This window comes from Elephantulus edwardii, unplaced genomic scaffold (assembly GCF_000299155.1).
Source record: "Elephantulus edwardii isolate Elephantulus edwardi_28Jun2011 unplaced genomic scaffold, EleEdw1.0 scaffold00025, whole genome shotgun sequence".
NCBI classification, from domain to species: Eukaryota; Metazoa; Chordata; class Mammalia; order Macroscelidea; family Macroscelididae; genus Elephantulus; species Elephantulus edwardii.
Genome location: NW_006399775.1, coordinates 10,507,037 through 10,515,187, shown reverse-complemented (window position 1 = coordinate 10,515,187; position 8,151 = coordinate 10,507,037). Strand labels below are relative to the sequence as shown.

General features: G+C 42.4%; 1 pseudogene; it reads right to left on the bottom strand.

Annotated features, from left to right (window-relative positions):
• Positions 1–3,588: 3,588 nt before the first annotated feature.
• On the bottom strand, positions 3,589–4,604 carry LOC102845779 (annotated as a pseudogene).
• Between the last annotated feature and the right edge of the window lie 3,547 nt (positions 4,605–8,151).

Genomic DNA, 8,151 nt, shown 5'->3' with positions numbered 1-8,151 from the left:
TAATATTAGCAAGATTATGTAATTTGATAAAGGTCACATATTTTTCAGCCAATTATTTGAACCCAGGAACCTAAAATGCTGAAAGAAATCTCTTATCACACATGGAAATGTGTGTGTGTCGGGGGAGAGGGTTAAAAAAGAAAAAAAAATATATATTGGAGCTTTAACGTTGCTTTAATAGGGAACTAATGGTTAACAGAATGACCAAGCTTTTCCAGTGACTAGTTTGTGCCCAGTGACAATAAATCTCACAATGAGTATGTACTAAATAAAACAAAGCATGAGCCAGGAACCCCCATGACAGACATTGCTTGAGAGCTACCAGGAATCCCAAAATCTGGCCTCACTACTGACTTGCTGTTGCTGTTATGTGTTGCCAAGTCGCTTGCAACTCATAGCAACCCTATGTACAACAGTCCTGAAACCTGCTCTATCCTGTATCAACCTTACTGTCTTTTGCGCACTTAACTTCGTTACCCTAGTCACTATATCAATCCATCTCTTTAGTGGTCTCCCTCTCTTTTTTCACGCCTCCACCGTTCCACACGCAAACTAACAGAAAGGGCAACCTAGGTAGAACTATCAAGTATGGAAATACAAAGGAGGAGGAACAGCTGTAAGCAGACCCTAGTGATTGGTACATGGAATGTGAGGGCCATGAATGTAGGAAAATTAGAAATTGTTAAGAAAGAAATGGAACGCATAAATATTGACATATTAGGCATTGGAGAGATGAGATGGACTGGCATGGGGCATTTTGAGTCAGATGACCATATAATATATTACTTTGGAGATGAAAAGACAAGGAAAAATGGGGTTGCCTTCCCTCTCCAAGGACTGTTCCCTCCTTTGCAACATGTCCAAATTATATCAGAAGAAGCTTCATAATTCTTGCCTCCAAGGAGCAGCCTGGCTTCGCCCTCAATAGAATGAACCTGTTTGTTCTCCTGGCAGTCCATGGTATATTTGAAACTCGTCATGAGCACCACAGTTCAAAGGCATGAATTCTTTCTCTACTATCCCTAGTCATTGTCCAGATCTCTGACACAGAAAGCAATTGCGAAGACTGTGGTCTGGATCAGGTACACCTTAGTCTCCGGCCTTACATCATTGCTCTTCAGTACTCTAGAGAGGTCCCTGACAGCCAACTTTCCCAGTACAATTCATCTCTTTATTTCCTAACTGCTGGTACGAAGAGTGTTGATTGTGGAACCAAGCAAACTAAAGCTGTTAACAATCTTAATCTCTTAACCATCTATCATAATGCTGCCAATCAGCCCAGTGGTGAGAATCTTTGTTTCCTTGATATTGAGCTTCAATACACATTGAAGGCTACACTACTGACTTAGAATTTATAATTTAGAAAGACCACCCGAGCCTGGGGATTTATATGATCCTTAATTATTGAGAAGCTCTGAAAACAAAACAGTGTCTGAGTGGTACACAGAATTAATGGGCATGGTGGCTAAACTGATGTTTGAATCAACTCAGAGATGTCTCAACAATGATCTAGTTCAGTCACTGAAAGCTCTATGGAGACACTGCTATTCTGATGCCCATGGGGTTACCAGGAGTTAGAGTTGACTCCACAGCAGGTTAGCTTTAGAGCTCCAGAACACTGACTCCTTCATGTCTGAAGCTAGGCCATTGTTTCACTTTGGTTCCAGCCTGTGCAATGCCTCAAAACCAAACGAAAAATGTACAGGCCGCTTTACACTTAATTGTGACTCACAGTAGCTTTCCGCTGGGCTTCCAAGACTGTAAAACACTAGATTCTAATCTTTCTCAAGCAGAGTATTTTTTGTTAGCAGACAACACATAACCCATTATGTCACCAAATTTATCATTTCTGGGTTGCTTTGAGGTATTTGGCTTTGTTTGTTTTTAAGTGTTAACTTACTGTTTGGGTTTCAAATACTAGACAAACAATGACTAAATGGAATTTTGAAATTGAATCATCTACATATCTTCCTTTACAGAACAATTTTAAGTGAAGGATTTAAGAACTGATTGATTTTTAAATCTTGATTATGGTAATACATAAATGAATATATATATGCTTAAATGGCCTTAGCATTTAAGTGGTAAGAATCTGCTCTGCAATCTCAAAAGCATGCAGTTTCAAGCCACAGCTGCTCCATGGGAGAAGGACAGATAATCTCCTCTCATGCAATGCATTGTCTCTGAAAACCACTGGAAAATCATCTTTCAGTTGGTTCTGACTCCACAGCAAACAACAGCTTAATTTGAAATTCTGACCACAGAAGCTACCATGGGCTTTGATCACTCACTCACTCACTGCCATTGAGTCAAAACTAGCACATAGCTTAGCCTGCAGTGGGTTTTCAGATGCTATAAACTGCATGGGAGGAGACTGTCCATTTTTTCTCCCATGAAACAGTTGGTGAATTCAAACCGCCAGCCTGTGAGTTGCCACCACAACTGCTTACCAACTAGCCCACCAGAGCTCCATAGGCATTGAAAAACAGATCTTTAATTTTACCATAAATACAGAGTATTTAGGGTAAAAAGATCAGAAGTTAAACAATGACAATATGAACCAGTCTAAGGAACGCAAAATGAAGAAAAAGGACAGAGGGAAGAAAGAATATAGCACTACTCCTTCTTTCTCATGCCATACAAAGCTGAGTTGGTTTTTGTTTTTGTTGTTTTTTTCCCTAAATTCCTTAATGTGGGAAAAACAATTTTATATAGGTAGTTAAACAGAAGATTGGTGCTTCAAACTCATCCAGCTGATCTGCTAAAAGGTAGGCCCACAAACTGCTCCTATAAAAATTTTACCCTAAAAAATCAGGTAGAACAATCCTACTCTGTAACAGTTCAAACGTTTCTGTATTAACAAGACCTAATGGTAACAAACGTCGAGAGGTCTCCTTCATAGGGTTGCTATGAGTCGCCTGCGACTAGACAGCACTTAACAATAAATATCAACATAGAGAGAGAGATCAGCTGGCCCAGTAGACAGAAAGCAATGCTACCAAGCCAACGGTGGGTGACTTTTAGTCTGCTGCCCTCGGATCTTGCATTGTTTTTGTTCAGACATTCCTTTAGGTGGTCACTTGTGGTTGCTGTGAGGCTGAACACTGTGACACTGATGTGTCAATGGGTTAATGGTTGGCTACCCAATGCGGACTGAGAATGGGGTGGAGCTCCCCAATTAAAACAAGCTGGGAAAGAGGAGTGGCATCCACTTCCATAATAGCTTGCCTCAGGAAACCCTATGAACCTGGAGAGAGGATGAGAGACACCCAAGCGTCGAGGACTCTCCTTCATAGGGTCACTATGAGTCGCCTGCGACTCGACTGCACTTAACAACAACAACAATGGTAACAAAGGAAAATTTTTTTCTCTCTATAAACTTTTATTAAAATCTCAGTTAAAAAAAAAGGGGCACAGAATAACATTCGCCCACAGCCACCCTGCCTCTTCAAGCACTTTATTAGCTCAGACAACCCGCACTACAGTAGGCACCCACTGCCGCTGCCGCTGCCACGCCCCTGGAGTCCTGACAGCTGGCTGGGCCATCCTCCAGTCCATGGGGCTCCAGGTTCCTGGCCCCACCCGCACTCAGTTGTGGTCCTACTCTTCCTCTTCCTCAGCCGCAGGAAGCCACTTGAAGAAGGCTGTGACAGATTTGAGGGTCACACCCTTGGCCTGCTGTTCAGCGGGGTTCTTGCTGCTCTCCAAGCTATAGAAGGCATCCTCTTTGACAACATGCTTATCAAAGAAGGTCTAAAGCAGGTTGGCAGGGTGTTCTAAGGTCACAATGAGGGTCTGGATGGCATAGAGTGCCTGGAGCTCCTTTTGTTCATCACAGGTATTTCTGTAGCAGTTTCGCTAGTGCTTTCAACACTTCAACATCCACTAGGAGGAGATTCTCAAAGAAAATTGCAGAATAGCAGACAGTCATGATGAGCAATCGAACTACTGTGTTGGAGGCTACTTTCTGCTCACTCAGATTAGCCTCGATCCACTGGCACACAGACTCATCACTGCTCTCCTCCTTCAGCAGTTTCTCCAGCTGCCTGTTCAGCACCCCCGAGGGCAGAGCCAGTTGACTGGGGGCCTCTGGACTCTTCTCCCAGGGTGTACTCCACCTCTTTAGGGATGAATGCACTGACGTCCTGACCTTCAGGGAGAAATTCCTTCCAGTTGAGCCCAGCCTCTCACCACAACATCCCCACCTTTCGGGGGCCCATGCTTTTATGTAGAAGCCCCAGGATCTCCAGTAACAGAGAAGCAGCTTTGCCCAGGGGTTTCGGAGGCTTTGTAATCTCCCTGAACAACTCTCTCATGGGCATGCCGCCTTCCTGCAGGATGGGTGTTACCAGTTGTGCCAGGTAGAGCCACACATGCGGGATGTCAATTTCCATGTCCTCCGCCAAGTCCAGGATTTCACGGAGCCCTTGGTAGTACTGAGCAGAGGAGAGATGCCCAGCACTGAGCAGCTTTGGCAGCAGCCGCCCCATCTGCTCCCGAGCGACAGCACTGCGCTTCAGGGTGGACTCGATGCAGCATCCCACAAAGACGAACAGCAAGGAGGGCGACACCAGTTCCTGCACACATTGTACCGCTTCCTTCATGGCAAAGGAAGATATTTAAGCTGTGCTGAAGACACTGACAAAAATAAGTCCCTATGAATAGATGGGACACCGATTGACATTTTTCAACTGACAGACACGACCTTGGATGTGCTCACCGGTGTATGCTGGAAATTTGGAGCTGTAATCTGAATGGAACAAGGAAATACTATGATTTAAAATCAGGGAGGATGTGTGTCATGCATGTATCGTTTCTTCATACATAATCAATCTGTATACTGAATAATTTGTGAAACCAGACTCTATGAAGAAGAATATGCCATCAGGATTAGAGGAAGATTCATCAACAGCCTGAGCTATACAGATAACGCAACCTTGATTGTTGAAAGTGAGAGGGACCTGAAGTACTTGTTGCACAATATCAAACTACACCCTTCAACGTGGATTATATCTTAACATCAATAAGGCCAAGGTTCTTACTACTGGGCCAGTGGACAACATCATGATAGATGAAAAAATAATTGAAACTCTTAATGATCTCATCTTGCTTGGTTCCACAATCAATACCCTCAGTACCAGCAGTTAGGAAATTAGGAAACATATTGCCTTGGGAAATTCTGCTGTTAGCGATCTCTCCAAAATTATCAAAGAGCAGTGAAGTCAGTTTGAAGACTAAAGTATGCCTGATTCAGACCATGGTCTGTCAGTTATTTACTATGCATCTTAGAGCTGAACAATGAATAAGCATGACAGTAGAAGAGTTGATCCTTTGAGTTGTGGTGTTGCAGAAGAGTCCTGACTGTCCTGTGGACTACCAAAAGGAAGAACAGGTAAGTTTTTGAAAAGGTATAGCCAGAGTGCTCCTTGAGGGAAGGATGACAAAGCTTTATCTCTCAAACTTTGAACTTGTTGCTAGGATTGGCTAGTCCTTGAAAAAGGATGCCATGTTTGAAAGAGTAAACGTCAATGTAAAAAAGGAAGACCCCCATTGAGATGGTTTGACCCCATAGCTGCAACAATGAGCTCAAATGTAACATAGAAAATGAAAATGGCACGGGATAGGATGGGATTCACATCCGTTCATAGGGTTACAATGATTAGTCCTCGACTAAATGGCACCTAACAACAACATCATCAGGATCCATATTGCTTCATTAGTGAGAATTTTTTTTATGTTAAGATGTAATTATCAATGATTTAATCTGGCTTGGGTCCACAATCAAATCCTCTTATCATCAGTCAGGAAATCAAGAGACATACTGCTTTGGGAAAGCCTGCTGTCAGAGACTTCTCCAAATTATTAAGAAACAAAGATTTCAGTTTAAAAACTAAGATGCACTCGATTCAGGCCATGGTCTTCTCAATCACTTGCTATCCATCTGAGAACTGGACAATAAGTACAATAAGGATCTCAGAAGAATTGATAAACTTTGAGCTGTGATATTGGAGAAGAGTACTGAATATAACCACAGAGTGCAAAAAATGAATACCTATGGCTTGGAAAATTGTGCCCAGTGTGGTTTTTAAAGGTTAGGATGGCAAAGCTTTATCTCACATATTTTGGGTATGTTGCTTAGAAAGGCTCTTTCTAAGTAAGAGACATTATGGGGAAGATGAAGGGTCAGCAAAACAAAGGAAGGCTCTTAACCATATGGATTAATCCAGTGACTGAAGTAACGGGCTCAAGAATGTCAGAGATGATGAGGATGGCACAGTATAGGACAAGTTCAGATCTGTTTTCATATGGTCGCTATGAGTCAGACTCAACTAGAAGGCATCTAACAACAACAATGACGACAACAACAACCACTCTGGGATATGTGGAGTGGGACTGAGTTGGGGAAATCTTGACTGCAGATAACAACAACAGCATGAGAACTGCACACAGAAAATACACCATTCGGTTTCTTTTTTGTGTATATGCAGCAGGATAAAAAAAGTGGAGACTGTAGCTGTTGATTTTTTGTTTGTTTGTTTCCTGATAAATCTGTTCGAGTGAGACAATTCCAAAAATCATCTCACACAGACGGTGTGCTGAATGTGCCTAGCAGATGGGGCAAGATCTGTTTCATAAGTGTACTTAGTTCACTGCCCATCCACCTGTCAGGCAGAATGACACAATTTTCTCTGAACTTATCATCTATCATCCCTCTTGCTGAATTGTTACATACTCTTTGTTTCTGGCATTTATACTTTTCAAGAAGCCAGCATATAAACAATGGCTCCATCTATACGCTTAGAGAACAAACTAAAAATTTTATTTGCATATGAGGATGATTTCTGTCTTGTTTTTGCACATGAATGATGACATAAATAGGTAAATTATAAATTACGTGAAGGGAAAATATGTCAGATGCAACAATGAATTGAAGAAAATATGAATAGACAAGGATCTGTGATACAGAGCTTTTTAACACTCAAGTCTAAAATACTAACTCTTATCATTCCCTCCCTAAGCATTGTTGTTGTTGTTATGTGCCGTCGAGTCGTTTGCAACTCATAGCGACCCTATGTACAACAGCCCTAAACCCTGCTCTATCCTGTGCCAATCTCATTGCCTCTGACACACCCATCCCGATTACCCCAGTCACTGAATCAATCCACCTCATAGAGGACCTTCCCCTCCTGCGCTGTCCCTCCACTCTGCCCAGCATGATGTCCCTCTCCAAAGACCTGTCTCTCCTTACAACATGTCCATAGTATGTCAGGCGAAGCCCCAGAATCCTTGCCTCCAAGGAGCAGCCTGGTTTAACCTTCTCTAGGATGAATCTATTTGGGTTTTTTTGGCAGTCCATGGTACATTCAGTACTCTTCTCCAACTCAAAGGCGTCAATTTTCCTTTTATCCTCCCTAGTCATTGTCCACCTCTGTGATGCATAACAAATGATTGCAAAAACCATGGCCTGTATCAGGTGCACCTTAGTCTCCAAAGAGACACCGTTGCTCTTGAGTACTTTAGAGAGGTCCCTAACAGCAGACTTTTCCATCGCAATACATTTTTTTTTTATTATTTCCTGGCTACTGGTGCCAAGAGTGTTGACCGTGGTGCCGAGCAAACTGAAGCTGTGAACAATCTCAATCTCTTCATCATCCATCCTAATGCTACCAATTGGTCCAGTGGTGAGAATTTTTGTCTTCTTGACATATACTTTACATATACATGTAATACACATACACACACACACATTCCTAGATGGAGCTCTGGTGGACCAGTGATAAGAACCTGTGATGCAATCTCAAAGGCAGGCAGCTCAAATTTATCTAAACTTTACATTAACCCCCCTTTGAGAGCATGGCTCCAGCTGTCTTAACTATGGACATATGGTCTGGCAAATCATCAACAGCTGTGGGACCAATATAGAAAAGCACTTTCCACTTTGTGAGAGATGGTGGGAGAGAGAGAGCCAAAAGACTGTGGCACTACTATGAAGCAACTTCGGCAAGATGTAACCATAGGAACCCTGGAGAAAAATGCTGTAGTTAAAGGTTTTGCTTGGTAGATGATTGAATGAAAAGCTGACTTGTAACTGCTCTGAGATAAAGTTTTCTGGATTACTAAGGAAACCAGAAGTGTGTTTATGCTGCTAAT